Source organism: Oncorhynchus gorbuscha, linkage group LG04 (genome assembly GCF_021184085.1).
Source record: "Oncorhynchus gorbuscha isolate QuinsamMale2020 ecotype Even-year linkage group LG04, OgorEven_v1.0, whole genome shotgun sequence".
NCBI classification, from domain to species: domain Eukaryota; kingdom Metazoa; phylum Chordata; class Actinopteri; order Salmoniformes; family Salmonidae; genus Oncorhynchus; species Oncorhynchus gorbuscha.
Genome location: NC_060176.1, coordinates 52,644,132 through 52,660,728, shown reverse-complemented (window position 1 = coordinate 52,660,728; position 16,597 = coordinate 52,644,132). Strand labels below are relative to the sequence as shown.

At 46.6% G+C, this 16,597-nt stretch overlaps 1 protein-coding gene across 1 annotated transcript in view; it reads left to right on the top strand.

Moving 5' to 3' along the window:
• The first annotated feature begins 282 nt into the window (after nucleotides 1-282).
• The window catches only part of LOC124034259 (WSC domain-containing protein 2-like), a 117,716-nt gene continuing 101,401 nt past the window's right edge, over nucleotides 283-16,597 (top strand). The window contains exon 1 of the mRNA XM_046347191.1: nucleotides 283-859. The gene's annotated coding sequence lies outside the window, so the exon portion shown is untranslated. The remainder of the gene's footprint in view (nucleotides 860-16,597) is intronic.

The following is a 16,597-nucleotide window of genomic DNA, read 5'->3' as shown; positions in this document are numbered from 1 at the left end:
ATAAAATAAATCATGTCAAGGTGACCATTACCTGCCCCATATAATTAATTCAAGACAAGAATCATACATAAATACCCATATAATTAATTCAAAACAAGTAGGAATTATTTGTTTTATGGTGTAGGGTGGCCTGTATGGTTTATAATATATGCAATATAAAAGTAGTTACTGCAAAATGCACAGTGAAATGCACAGTCACCGCGCCCGTAGTTGCGTGTATTTTCTGCTGTGTCTCTTTAAATACAGTAGGCAATGCAATCGGTCTGTGTGGAGCGCAGAGCGCGGTTACCGCTGTGGTGTGCGCGATCCACAGGGCTGTTAGACAGGCGGTCTGGACACGAAGAGAATAGACAGGTCGTCTCACCGCGACACGCTGGCGGCATCATACCGACATTGACCCAAATATATGACAGCGGTGTACAGAAAGGATAGTCTCCCGCCTACCGTGTTCAAGTTCATTTGGTTTGCTTCAAGGACCATATTCCACGTTCTTCTCTCATTGTAAATAGACGTGTGGCAGCATCCAATGAATGTTTTATAGAACTGGACCCAGATTGGTTTGTAACGGGATTGAGACACTCAGTGACAGAACACCCACGCATGGACGTTGTGGCGAATTCATAAATGAGTTACCCTATCTCAACATTTAGACTACCACTGGATCTATTTTCTTGACATTGTGAGGAATTTTCTCCAAGCGAGGACCAAGATTGTGCATGAGAGCTGTTTTCAGACCCATTCTTATTTCAGAGTTGCATCTTTCTGTTACCCGCGCATTAGGTTCAACCAAAGATTTCCCGAATATGCGGTAATGGATTGTACTCACCTTTGGATGTCTCTCTCATGACTCCTATTTGAGGTAGGTTACAGACTTTATCATATTATATTCAGTTCGATGAAAGTTGTCAAACATTGATTCAAAAAATGTTTTACCAGATATAGAATTTTACTAGGCTGTTATATGCATTTTCTATGGGCAGATTTCTATTGTATGATTTAACATCTACCAGCAGATTTCTACTGGATAACGTCTGTTTCTAACAGCTGGTTTCTACTGTATAGCATCTGAGACATTGATAAGTGCCCCCATCACAATTGTTTTGAAGATCAGACAGTGCAGGGTAATTTCAGCAAACCAGCAAACCCACTCTCCCCTCGGATCTTTATGTATGCTGGGCCATTGGGCCACTGACATGAATTTAAGTCATACAAATATATTAATGTAGCCTACAGTAGCCTGTAGTTTATTATTTTCCAAGCCTACTGAAGGTGGTGGTGGTGAGAGACCATTACCACTGATAATGGTGGAGAGAGTCATTGCCATTGAGCTGAAAATTTCAACAGACATTTCAAGATTTCCCTGAGGGCCTATTAATTGGCCTACCATTACTACCACAGACTCTCATATACAGTTCCTTCAGAAAGTATTCACACCCCTTGACTTTTTCCACATTTTGTTGTGTTACAGCCTGAATCTACAATGGAATAAATGTAGATTTTGTGTCACTGGCCTGCACACATTACCCCATAATGCTAAAGTGAAATTATGTTGTTGGAATTTTTTACAAATTAATTAAAAATGAAAAGCTGCAATATCTTGAGTCCGTAAGAATAGAGGTCATTTGTTTTGGCAAGTCTACATAAGTTCAGGAGTAAAAATGTGCTTGACAAGTTAAAAAGTTGCTTGGACTAATAGTGTCTAACATGATTTTTGAATGACTACCTCATCTCTGTACCCCACACATCTGTTGATGTGTGGGGTACAGTTGAGCAGCGAATTTCAAATATAGATTCAACCACAAAGACCAGGGAGGTTTTTCCAATGCCTCACAAAGAAGTGTGATGGGTAAAAAAACAGACATTGAATATCTCTTTGGGGATGGTGAAGGTATTAATTACACTTTGGATGGTGTTTCGATACACGCAGTCACTACAAAGATACAGGCATCCTTTCTAACTCAGTTGCCGGAGAGGAAGGAAACCGCTCAGGGATTTCACCATAAGGCCAATGCTAAAACAGTTACAGAGTTTAATGGCGGTGATAGGAGAAACTGATGATGGATCAACAACATTGTAGTTACTCACCAAATACTAACCTAAATGATAGAGTGGAAAGAAGAAAGCCTGTACAGAATAAAAAATATTCCAAAACATGCATCTTGTTTGCAATAAGACAATAAAGTAAAACTACAAAAAATGTGCCAAAGAAATAACTTTATATCCTGAAAACAAAGTGATATGTTTGGGCCAAATCCATCACAACAGATCACTGAGTACCACTCTTCATATTTTCAAGCATAGTGGTGGCTGCATCATGTTATGGGTATGCTTGTTATTAGCAAGAGTTAGGGAGTTGTTTAGGACTAAAAGAAACAGAATAGAGCTAAGCACACACAAAATCATAGAGGAAAACCTGGTTCAGTCTGCTTTCCAACAGACACTGGGAGACAAATTCACCTTTCAACAGGGCAATAACCTAGAACACAAGGCCAAATATATACTGGAGTTGCTTACCAAGACAACATTTAATGTTTCTGAGTGGCCGAGTTACAGTTTTGACTTAAATTGTCTTGAAAATCTATGACCAGACATCATCATGGCTGTCTAGCAATGATCAACAACCAACTTCACAGGACTTGAAGAATTTGAAAAATAATAATGTTCCAATATTGTACAGTCCAGGTGTACAAATCTCTTAGAGACTTACCCAGAACGATTCACAGCAGGAGGGCTCTAATCGCTGCCAAAGGTGATTCTAACATGTATTGACTCAGAAGGTTGACTACTTATGAAATCAATATATGTTAGTTAATTTTTTTATAATTTCTTCACAAATGTTAAGATTTTTCTTCCACTTTGACATTACAGAGTATTTTGTGTAAATCATTGCCCAAAAATTAAAATTCAATCCATGCATATATTCCCACAAACCAAGTGGAGCTCTCTTTAGTCTGTAATCAATTAGACAAAGTCAAGTCAGGAAGAGGTTGTTTGATTTTCTGTGTGTGTGTGTGTGTGTGTGTGTGTGTGTGTGTGTGTGTGTGTGTGTGTGTGTGTGTGTGTGTGTGTGTGTGTGTGTGTGTGTGTGTGTGTGTGTGTGTGTGTGTGTGTGTGTGTGTGTGTGTGTGTGTGTGTGTGTGTGTGTGTGTGTGTGTGTGTGTGTGTGTGTGTAAAACGATCAGCTCCCCTGAATCTCACAACACCTGATACATGCAGGGTTTATTTGGATTAGTTAGTTGTGCTAATGGAAATGTGAGAGTGCCCTCTGCACCAGTAGCCAACTCATCTCAGTGTGTGTAATCAGGCCCAGTCAGTGGCTCTGCCAGGCTGCATGCCATTATTTCCCTGCCTGTTCTGGAGGGCTTGCTCTATGTAAATATTGTTTGGCCGTGAGAATCAACACATCGAAACTCTCACTTTAACCAAAGTGTGAGGCAGCTGGACTTTCATTAGAGCCCTCCTGCTAATGTTTAACTAGCAGAATGACTTGCAGATCCACCTCAGATAGCAGAGGAAACCGGCCTGCCTTTCTGCCTTCCTGACTTCCTGCCTGCCCTTCCTTAACCCTCTGTTATTCTGTTACTGAGGCTAATGACAGGGTTAGAGATGTGTTAGATGTATTCTTCTTTGTGGGAGCTCAGTAATGGGGAAATGAACTGAATTGATATTTGGTGGTATTCATAATGAAGAATCATCTGTCAGCAGGTGCTCTCCAGAGGCACAGTTATTCAGTACTGGAAATGAGCAAACATTCCCACATTTAACCCTAACCCTAACATTCTTGGGTCAGAATAATATAATAGCAATATGTTAAGTCTTTAAAAATGACCACAGGGCTGCTGAACTACCCAGTTATTAATGCTGGGAATTGTTCAGACTGCTGCCATTGTACAGTACAGTAGGCTATAGTAATTACCCTCTGGAGAAAGTAAGTATAAAACCGGGCACCCACTATTACTGACAAGTTGTGTATATATTATATGTGTCAACACCTTGTACTTTTAACAGAGGTTGATGAATTACAAGTCACTCATTTTGACAAATGAAACCATTATCTAGCTTAAGTGTAGCTGGCAGTAGCCGTCCCACCCTGCAGCCATCTACTAGCCTGAGGCTGAGAAAGTGGGGGGACAGGCTAAAGATAAGAATGCTCAAAGGGGTTTGGATTCTGAGTGATGCTGTGCTAAACAGCAACAGTATATCTGAATAATGTTTCTCTCGCCCCTTTGCAATTAGATAGGAAAAAGAGACATTCAGGTGCTCTCAATGACTGTTATTGGAATGGTTGTAGTGAAGTAATATTTGATATGTGCGTATTATATATACCTCACATGCCACTCATAGTAAGACTAAGCAATTGGCCCATTAAATGAATTATTTCACTCCACAAAGATGATTTAGCAGTATGCAAGAGACTAAAGTTGAGTTACAGTAATAGGGAATCAATAAATGTCTGAAAATGGAATTCTAAATACAAGTGTATTTAATTACTTTGTAAAATGAAGAAAATAACATACTGAATAATTTGTTTTACCTTTATTTAACTAGGCAAGTGTAATGTAGTTCGTCTGCTGTTTGAAGAGAGTCAGACCGAAATGCAGCGTGTAGGTTACTCATGACTTTTAATGAAGAAAATAGCGGTACATGAAATAACTGAAAATACGAAAACAACAAACGAGTGAAACTAATTACAGCCTATCTGGTGACTAACACAAAGACAGGTACAATCACCCACGAAATACAACGCGCACTCAGGCTGCCTAAATACGGTTCCCAATCCGAGACAACGAGAATCAGCTGACTCCAATTAGGAATCGCCTCAGGCAGCCAAGCCTAACTAGACACACCCCTAATAATACACACTCCCAATTAATACAAACCCCAATACGAAATACAACATATAAACCCATGTCACACCCTGGCCTACCCAAACATATAACAAAAACACAAGATACAATGACCAAGGCGTGACAGAACCCCCCCCCTAAGGTGCGGACTCCGGGACGCACCTCAAGAGCATAGGGAGGGTCCGGGTGGGCGTCTGTCCATGGTGGCAGTTCTGGCTCGGGACGTGGACCCCACTCCATCAATGTCCTAGTTCCTCCCCTTCGCGTCCTAGGATAATCCACCTTCTCCGCCGACCATGGCCTAATAGTCCTCACCCTGATCCCCACATAACTGAGGGGCAGCTCGGGACCGAGGGGCAGCTCGGGACCGAGGGGCAGCTCGGGACCGAGGGGCAGCTCGGGACCGAGGGGCAGCTCGGGACAGAGGGGCAGCTCGGGACAGAGGGGCAGCTCGGGACAGAGGGGCAGCTCGGGACAGAGGGGCAGCTCGGGACAGAGGGGCAGCTCGGGACAGAGGGGCAACTCAGGATAGAGGGGCATCTCAGGACAGCAGGGCAGCTCAGGACAGAGGGGAATCTCAGGACAGAGGGGCAGCCCGGGACAGAGGGGCAGCCCGGGACCGAAGCAGCCCAGTACTGAGGGGAAGCCCGGTACTGAGAGGGAGCCCAGTACAGAGAGGAAGCCTAGTACTGAAAGGAAGCTCAGTACTGAGAGGAAGCTCAGGCAGGTAGTAGGCTCCGGTAAATCCTGGCTGGCTGGTGGACCTGGATGATTCAGGTTGTCTGGCCGATCTAGAAGATCTTGGTAGACTGGCACTTCTGGCGGATCCTGGCAGACTGGCACTTCTGGCGGATCCTGGCAGACTGGTGACGCTGGGCCGACTGGCGGCGCTGGGCAGACAGGAGACTCCGGCAGCGCAGGAGAGGAGAAAGGCTCTGGCTGCACTGAACAGGCGGGAGACTCCAACAGTGCAGGAGAGGAGAAAAGCTCTGGCTGCGCTGAACAGGCGAGGCGCACTGGACGCGCTGGGCCGACTGGGAGCACTGGTGGCGCTGGACAGACAGGAGACTCCGGCAGCGCAGGAGAGGAGAAAGGCTCTGGCTGCGCTAAACAGGCGGGAGACTCCGATAGCGCAGGAGAAGAGAACAGCTCTGGTTGCGCTCCGGCAGCGCAGGAGGGGAGAAAAACTAAAAGGCGGGAGACTCCGAGCAGCGCGGGAGACTCCGGCAGGCAGGAGGGGAGAAAAGCACTGGCTGCGCTGAACAGGCGAGGCGCACTGGAGGCCTGGTGCGTGGTGCGTGGTGCTGGAACTGGTGGTACTGGCGCGAGGACATGCACAGGAAGCCTGGTGCGGGGAGCTGCTACCGGAGGACTGGTGTGTATAGGTGGCTCTGGATAGACCGGACCGTGCAGGCGCACTGGAGCTCTTGAGCACCGAGCCTGCCCAAGCTTACCTGGCTCGATGCCCACTCTAGCCCGGCCAATAGGAAGGGCTGGTATGAGTCGCAGCTGGCTCTGCACCCGCACTGGAAACACCGTGCGCTCCATAGCATAACACGGTGCCTGCCCGGTCTCTCTAGCCCAACGGTGAGCACAGGGAGTATGCGCAGGTTTCCTACCTGGCATAACTATTCTCCCTTTTAGCCCCCCCCAATAAATTTTTGGGGGTGACTTTCCGGTTTCCAACTGCGTCGCAGTGCTGCCTCCTCATACTCACGCCTCTCCGCTTTAGCTACTTCTATTTCCTCCTTGGGACGGCGATATTCTCCCGGCTGCGCCCAGGGTCCTTTATATTGCTACTCCTCACAATTAACAGGGAGAGTAGGCTCAGGTCTGACTCCTGACTCTGCCACTCTCTCTCTGCGCTTTCCCCCGTTACCTACGGTTTTCGCTCTGTATAGCCGTGCTTTCCTTTTCGATTCCATCCGTGTATAGCCCTCTTCGCATTGCTGTAGGGAATCCCAGGCGGGCTCCTGCACTCGCTCTGGGTCGGCCGCCCACCTGTCGATTTCTTCCCACGTCGTATAATCCCTGCTTCTGCCGTCCATATCGTCCTCCTTTAGCTCCTGCCAGTTCACACGCTGCTCGGTCTGTGAATCGTGGTGGGTGATTCTGTATTGTAGTTCGTCTGCTGTTTGAAGAGAGTCAGACCGAAATGCAGCGTGTAGGTTACTCATGACTTTTAATGAAGAAAATAGCGGTACATGAAATAACTGAAAATACGAAAACAACAAACGAGTGAAACTAATTACAGCCTATCTGGTGACTAACACAAAGACAGGTACAATCACCCACGAAATACAACGCGCACTCAGGCTGCCTAAATACGGTTCCCAATCCGAGACAACGAGAATCAGCTGACTCCAATTAGGAATAGCCTCAGGCAGCCAAGCCTAACTAGACACACCCCTAATAATACACACTCCCAATTAATACAAACCCCAATACGAAATACAACATATAAACCCATGTCACACCCTGGCCCATCCAAACATATAACAAAAACACAAGATACAATGACCAAGGCGTGACAGCAAGTCAGTTAAGAACAAATTCTTATTTTACAATGACGGCTTACCACGGCCAAACCCTCCCCTAACCCGGACGATGCTGGGCCAATTGTGCGCCGCTCTATGGGACTCCCGATCACAGCCAGTTTTGATACAGCCCGGGATCAAACCAGGGTCTGTAGTGATGCCTCTAGCATTGAGATGCAGTGCCTTAGACCACTGCGCCACTCGGGAGCCTTATGCCATACAAGACATACAGCTTAAGTTACAAAGCATTAACAAGCATTACAAGGCATTATTTTAAGCATGATCAGAGAGGGAGCCCATAGCTCATGGGAGAGGGAAAGAATGAAAGAGAAGGAGAGACTGTCTCACCAGCGCAGACCAGGAACAAAAAGGAGAGCGAGACAATGAATCTAAGACCTCAGTTGTTTGGATTCAAAATCTGAGTTGTTGACCAACAGCATTACTGGTTCATCTCCAATAAGATATGCTTCTAATAGGTGTGACAATGGGGGTTGGTGAGATCAACACAGAGAATGTTGAATTCCTAAGACAAAACAGAGGAATCAATGCATTCAGTGTAAATAGTCACTTTGGGGGCTGGGTCGCCCTACATGGTAACTAACCATGGTAATAACAGATGCATGATACAGTATTTTCTAGTATTGCCCATTATATATATTCATTCATTCCAATTACTCACCAGGCCAGCTGACACATTCAAACAGTTCTGAGTACTCATTCCTTTCAACCTTCCAATAATCTTTTTTTTAAAAGTAAAAAAAAATCTAGTATGTAGGTAGTATTTCATTTAGAATTTCAGATTCTAGCAGGCTTAGTACCCAGCCCAATAGAGCACTTTAACCTGTTAAGTCGACCCTCTACTTTTTCGAACATTCTGTTAAAAATCGACATTTCAGCGCCCTGCTACTCATGCCTGTAACGACAAGAGAGTCAGACCGAAATGCAGCGTGTAGGTTATTCATGACTTTAATGAAGAATGTCGCGGTACATGAAATAACTGAATACGAAAACAACAAACGAGTGAAACTAATTACAGCCTATCTGGTGACTACTACGCAGAGACAGGTACAAACACCCACAAAATACAACGCGAACTCAGGCTGCCTAAATACGGTTCCCAATCAGAGACAACGATAAGCAGCTGACTCCAATTGAGAATCGCCTCAGGCAGCCAAGCCTAACTAGACACACCCCTAATCATACACAATCCCAATACTACAAACCCCAATACGAAAACACAACATATAAACCCATGTCACACCCTGGCTTACCCAAACATATACCAAAAGCACAAAATATAATGACCAGGGCGTGACAGAACCCCCCACCCTAAGGTGCGGACTCCGGGACGCACCTCAAGAGCATAGGGAGGGTCCAGGTGGGCGTCTGTCCATGGTGGCGGCTCTGGCTCGGGACGTGGACCCCACTCCATCAATGTCCTATTTCCTCTCCTTCGCGTCCTGGGATAATCCACTTTCTCCGCCGACCATGGCCTAATAGTCCTCACCCTGATCCCCACATAACTGAGGGGCAGCTCGGGACCGAGGGGCAGCTCGGGACCGAGGGGCAGCTCGGGACAGAGGGGCAGCTCAGGACAGAGGGGCAGCTCAGGACAGAGGGGCAGCTCAGGACAGAGGGGCATCTCAGGACAGAGGGGCAGCTCAGGACAGAGGGGCATCTCAGGACAGAGGGGCAGCCCGGGACTGAGGGGCAGCTCGGGACAGAAGCAGCCTGGTACTGAGAGGAAACCTAGTACTGAGAGGAAGCTCAGTACTGAGAGGAAGCTCAGTACTGAGAGGAAGCTCAGTACTGAGAGGAAGCTCAGGCAGGTAGTAGGCTCCGGTAAATCCTGGCTGGCTGGTGGAACTGGAAGATTCAGGTTGTCTGGCCGATCTAGAAGATCTTGGCAGACTGGCACTTCTGGCGGATCCTGGCAGACTGGCACTTCTGGCGGATCCTGGCAGACTGGCACTTCTGGCGGATCCTGGCAGATTGGCGACGCTGGGCCGACTGGCGGCGCTGGGCAGACTGGGAGCACTGGGCAGACTGGGAGCACTGGGCAGACTGGGAGCACTGGGCAGACTGGGCAGACTGGGAGTACTGGGAGTACTGGCAGCGCTGGGCAGACTGGAGACTCCGGCAGCGCAGGAGAGGAGAAAAGCTCTGGCTGCGCTAAACAGGCGGGAGACTCCAACAGCGCAGGAGAGGAGAAAAGCTCTGGCTGAGCTAAACAGGCGGGAGAATCCAACAGCGCAGGAGAGGAGAAAGGCTCTGGCTCCGCTAAACAAGCGGGAGACTCTGGCAGCGCAGGAGGAGAGAAAAGCGCTGGCTGCGCTGAACAGGCGAGGCGCACTGGAGGCCTGGTGCGTGGTGCTGGAACTGGTGGTACTGGCGCGAGGACACGCACAGGAAGCCTGGTGCGGGGAGCTGCTACCGGAGGACTGGTGTGTAGAGGTGGCTCTGGATAGACCGGACCGTGCAGGCGCACTGGAGCTCTTGAGCACCGAGCCTGCCCAAGCTTACCTGGCTCGATGCCCACTCTAGCCCGGCCAATAGGAAGAGCTGGTATGTGTCGCAGCTGGCTCTGCACCCGCACTGGAAACACCGTGCGCTCCATAGCATAACACGGTGCCTGCCCGGTCTCTCTAGCCCAACGGTGAGCACAGGGAGTATGCGCAGGTCTCCTACCTGGCATAACTATTCTCCCCTCTAGCACCCACCCTAATACATTTTTGGGGGTGACTTTCTGGTTTCCAACCGCGTCGCCGTGATGCTTCCTCATACCTGCGCCTCTCCGCTTTAGCGGCTTCTATTTCCTCCTTGGGACTGCGATATTCTCCCGGCTGCGCCCAGGGTCCTTTACCGTCTAATTCCTCCTCCCATGTCCAAATCTCCAAATGGTGCAGTCTCTCCCACTGCAACTGTTCTTCACGATTAACAGGGAGAGTAGGCTCAGGTCTGACTCCTGACTCAGCCACTCTCTCTCTGCGCTTTCCCCCGTTACATTCCGTTTTCGCTCTGTATAGCCGTGCTTTCCTTTTCGAAACAATCCATCTATAGCCCTCCTCGCATTGCTGTAGGGAATCCCAGGCGGGCTCCTGCACTCGCTCTGGGTCGGCCGCCCACCTGTCGATTTCTTCCCACGTAGTATACTCCATTCTTTTGCTGTCCATAACGTCCTCCTTCAGATGCTGCCAGTTCACACGCTGCTCGGTCTGTGAGTGGTGGGTGTTTCTATAACAACATTCTTTTGTTGAATGAAGAGAGTCAGACCGAAATGCAGCGTGTAGGTTATTCATGACTTTAATGAAGAATGTCGCGGTACATGAAATAACTGAATACGAAAACAACAAACGAGTGAAACTAATTACAGCCTATCTGGTGACTACTACACAGAGACAGGTACAAACACCCACAAAATACAACGCGAACTCAGGCTGCCTAAATACGGTTCCCAATCAGAGACAACAATAAGCAGCTGACTCCAATTGAGAATCGCCTCAGGCAGCCAAGCCTAACTAGACACACCCCTAATCATGCACAATCCCAATACTACAAACCCCAATACGAAAACACAACATATAAACATGTCACACCCTGGCTTACCCAAACATATACCAAAAAACACAAAATATAATGACCAGGGCGTGACAATGCTAGGAATATAGTATATGCATATTATTAGTATGTGTGGATAGCAAACACTCTGACGTTTCTAAAACTGGTTAAATCACGGCTGTGACTTTAACAGAGCATGAGTTTCATCGAATAGCGCAGGAAAACCTGATCACTGAAAATGGAAATAAATATCCTTGCGCTTACTTCCAGGAATTGTTCAAAGTGAACCGAATTACATGAGACCAGGGTTTCAGCGCCTACAGCTACCACACGTTGTCTAGAGTCTTGTCATTTGATTCGCAATTGATTCTTGGTCTAACCGGTTCAAGGGAACTCCTTCCCTCCGTTCTCCGACCGGATGTTTTGGTCGAGCTCTCTCGGCCATGTTTTTTTCCAAACGACACCTATAGAAGTTACATCGCCTCCTGATGAATTGTATTGCTTATTAACGTGTACTAATACCTAAAGTTGCATTACAAAAGTATTTCGAAGTGTTTTGTGAAAGTTTATCGTCGACTTTTAGATGGTCAAAGGTAATGAATGTTTTATATTTTATTGTGCGGTTTGTGTAGCGCCGAATATGCTAATTATTTTGTTTACGTCCCCTGCGGCTCTTTTGTGGTGTTACATGCTATCAGATAATAGCTTCTCATGCTTTCGCCGAAAAGCATTTAAAAAATCTGACTTGTTGCCTGGATTCACAACGAGTGTAGCTTTAATTCAATACCCTGCATGTGTATTTTAATGAACGTTTGAGTTTTAACTAATACTATTAGCATTTAGCGTAGTGCATTTGCATTTCCAGAGTTCTAGATGGGACGCCTGCGTGCCAGGTAGGAGCAAGTGGTTAAAGCCCCACAGATATGCACCTCTCTGTAGAGCCATGACCAGATAGCAGCAACAGCAGCATAGTGAAGAAGGCTTTGAATACCTTCAGTTTATATGGCTTCCTTCTTTATCCTCTTGGTGAACTCTCAGTGACTCCTCATGGATCAGAATAAGTGGCTCTGGTCTGTGAATATAACCAGAGGAGCTGACATAAAGAGAACATCCATGGCTGAGCTGGTCATAGCAATGACACCTTCTGAACCCTGCTGTGTTATGGAAAGGCACTGTACTGTCCTGTATTGTATGTATGTTTGATGATGTGCTCTCTCTCTCTATTGATATTTCATTACCATGAACGGATGCCAAGATTCTCATTAGGGTGTATACAGAAGTAGCCTGGCTATAAAAAGGAGCTTCAGTGTTGAGTGCTTAAGCTCTGGCATGTGGACAATCGCTCCTCACTGTTCTCTGGGTTTCGTCAGTGCGGTGTCTCAGGGAAGTGCCACATTAGACAGAGGGTGTTGATGGTTTTCTCTGTACTCGTTGTCAAATACTGTTTTGCTGCAGAATAAGCCGTGTTGGAAAAAGAGACTCAATTGTCATACTTGAGTAAAATTACAGATACCTTAATAGAAATGACTCAAGTAAAAGTGAAAGTCATCCAGTAAAATACTACTTGAGTAAAAGTCTAAAAGTATTTGATTTGACATATACTTAAGTATCAAAAGTAAATGTAATTGCTAAAATATACTTAAGTATCAAAAGTAAAAGCAAAAGTATAAATCATTTCTATTAAGCAAACCAGACGGCACCGTTTTCTTGTTATTTACATTTACGGATAGCCAGTGGTACGCTCCAACACTCAGACATCATTTACAAACGAAGCATGTGTTCAGTGAATCCGCCAAATCATAGGCAGTAGGGATGACCTGTCCTGCTAAGCATTCAAAATGTAACGAGTACTTTTTTGGTGTCAGGGAAAATGTATAGAATAAAAAGTACATCATTTTCTTTAGGAATATAGTGAAGTAAAAGTTGTCCAAAATATGAATGTAAAGTAAAGTAAACTACTTAAGCAATAGTTTCAAGTATTTTTTACTTAAGTACTTTCCACCACTGAGAATAAGAATCGTAGAAAGACAGAACAGCAGATATATGGCCTGACAGTTATAAAGAGGTTAATCAGTGGTTGAAGGAAAGAACAGTGAATAAGACACGTCCATCATCTCAATGAAAACAGTTTAATGCCTCCAAATTCTGACAGGTAAATTAGGCATTGTCTCATCTATGATCTCTATAAGTAGAGATGTAGGACTCATATAGTGATGGCTTAGTCATGTCATGTCAGAGGGACATGGCAGAAACATCTACAGTATGTACAATGACATCTTTGTGATTGGTTCTAATATAACCAGTGCTGGCTCCATGCGCCGACAGAGATGGCCGTGTTGCTTCGCGTTCCTAGGAAACTATGCAGTTTTTGTTTTTATCTTACATTGGTACCCCAGGTCATCTTAGGTTTCATTACATACAGTCGAGAAGAACTACTGAACATAAGAGCAGCGTCAACTCACCATCAGTACGACCAAGAATATGACTTTCGCGAAGCAGATCCTGTGTTCTGCCTTTCACCCAGGACAACGGAATTGATCCCAGCCGGCGACCCCAAAAAACGACTTCGTAAAAGGGGAAAAAGAAGCGGTCTTCTGGTCAGACTCCGGAGACGGGCACATCGTGCACCACTCCCTAGCATTCTCCTCGCCAATGTCCAGTCTCTTGACAACAAGGTTGATGAAATCCGAGCAAGGGTAGCATTCCAGAGGGACATCAGAGACTAACATTCTTTGCTTCACGGAAACATGGCTCACTGGAGAGACGCTATCGGAGTCGGTGCAACCAGGGCTGGAAAAACCTTGGATCATTGCTATTCCAACTTCCGTGACGCATATAAGGCCCTGCCCCGCTCTCCTTTCGGAAAAGCTGACCACGACTCCATTTTGTTGATCCCTGCCTACAGACAGAAACTAAAACAAGAAGCTCCCGCGCTGAGGTCTGTTCAACGCTGGTCCGACCAATCTGATTCCACATTCCAAGACTGCTTCCATCACGTGGACTGGGATATGTTCCGTATTGCGTCAGACAACAACATTGACGAATACGCTGATTCGGTGAGCGAGTTCATTAGAACGTGCGTTGAAGATGTCATTCCCATAGCAACGATTAAAACATTCCCAAACCAGAAACCGTGGATTGATGGCAGCATTCGGGTGAAACTGAAAGCGTGAACCACTGCTTTTAAGCAGGGCAAGGTGACTGGAAACATGACCGAATACAAACAGTGTAACTATTCCCTCCGCAAGGCAATCAAACAAGCTAAGCGTCAGTATAGAGACAAAGTAGAATCTCAATTCAACGGCTCAGACACAAGAGGCATGTGGCAGGGTCTACAGTCAATCATGGATTACAAAAAGAAAACCAGCCCAATCACGGACCAGGATGTCTTGCTCCCAGGCAGACTAAATAACTTTTTTGCCCGCTTTGAGGACAATACAGTGCCACTGACACGGCCCGCAACTAAAACATGCGGACTCTCCTTCACTGCAGCCGACGTGAGGAAAACATTTAAACGTGTCAACCCTCGCAAGGCTGCAGGCCCAGGCGGCATCCCCAGCCGCGCCCTCAGAGCATGCGCAGACCAGCTGGCTGGTGTGTTTATGGACATATTCAATCAATCCCTATCCCAGTCTGTTGTTCCCACATGCGTCAAGAGGGCCACCATTGTTCCTGTTCCCAAGAAAGCTAAGGTAACTGAGCTAAATGACTACCGCCCCGTACCACTCACTTCCGTCATCATGAAATGCTTTGAGAGACTAGTCAAGGACCATATCACCTCCACCCTACCTGACACCCTAGACCCACTCCAATTTGCTTACCGCCCAAATAGGTCCACAGACGATGCAATCTCAATCACACTGCACACTGCCCTAATCCATCTGGACAAGAGGAATACCTGTGAGAATGCTGTTCATCGACTACAGCTCGGCATTTAACACCATAGTGCCCTGCAAGCTTGTCATCAAGCTCGAGACCCTGGGTCTCGACCCCGCCCTGTGCAACTGGGTACTGGACTTCCTGACGGGCCGCCCCCAGGTGGTGAGGGTAGGCAACAACATCTCCACCCCGCTGATCCTCAACACTGGGGCCCCACAAGGGTGCGTTCTGAGCCCTCTCCTGTACTCCCTGTTCACCCACAACTGCGTGGCCACGCACGCCTCCAACTCAATCATCAAGTTTGCGGACGACACAACAGTGGTAGGCTTGATTACCAACAACGACGAGACGGCTTACAGGGAGGAGGTGAGGGCCCTCGGAGTGTGGTGTCAGGAAAATAACCTTACACTGTCAGGATTTGGCCAGGGTTGTTCCGGTTTTTGGTCACTAGATGCCCCCATTGTGCCTTTTGACCTTTTGTTTTCCCTTGATCCCCATTATTATTTGCACCTGTGCCTCGTTTCCCCTGATTGTATTTAAACCCTTTGTTTTCCTCTGTTCTTTGCTCTGTGTTTGTATGTTAGCACCCAGCCCTAGTACTCTGAGAACTCTTGTTGATCCCGGTGGACTCTCTTGTGGAATTCTGTTTTTTGTTCTTGTTTGTTTGTTTTTTGAGTATCTTTTGAGGCTTTTTGTGCTTTACCTTCCACTTTGTGGATTTACCTTTTTTGTCTTGGAGGACTACCTTTGTTCTTGTTGGATTCCTTTTGAGGTTGTGGAGTTACCTGTTTTCCTGAAGAACTTCACTTTTTACATTCAATACACCGTCTCAAGTACTGCTGTGTCTGCCTCATCTTCTGGGTTCTGCCGACTATTTGTGGCTCAGTTGGTTAAGTGACTGTTTCTCACTCCGGAGACCTGGGTTCGTAACCGGGTCCTGACATACACTCAACGTCAACAAAACTAAGGAGATGATTGTGGACTTCAGGAAACAGCAGAGGGAACACCCCCCTATCCACATCGATGGAACAGTAGTGGAGAGGGTAGTAAGATTTAAGTTCCTCAGCGTACACATCACAGACAAACTGAATTGGTCCACCCACACAGACAGCATCGTGAAGAAGGCGCAGCAGCACCTCTTCAACCTCAGGAGGCTGAAGAAATTCGGCTTGTCACCAAAAGCACTCACAAACTTCTACAGATGCACAATCAAGAGCATCCTGTCGGGCTGTATCACCGCCTGGTACGACAACTGCTCCGCCCACAACCGTAAGGCTCTCCAGAGGGTAGTGAGGTCTGCACAACGCATCACCGGGGGCAAACTACCTGCCCTCCAGGACACCTACACCACCCGATGTCACAGGAAGGCCATACAGATCATCAAGGACAACAACCACCCGAGCCACTGCCTGTTCACCCCGCTGTCATCCAGAAGGCGAGGTCAGTACAGGTGCATCAAAGCTGGGACCGAGAGACTGAAAAACAGCTTCTATCTCAAGGCCATCAGACTGTTAAACAGCCACCACTAACATTGAGTGGCTGCTGCCAACACACTGACTTAACTCCAGCCACTTTAATAATGGGAATTGATGGGAAATTATGTAAAATATATCACCAGCCACTTTAAACAATGCTACCTAATATAATGTTTACATACCCTTAATTATTCATCTCATATGTATACGTATATACTGTACTCTATATCATCTACTGCATCTTTATGTAATACATGTATCACTAGCCACTTTAACTATGCCACTTTGTTTACATACTCAT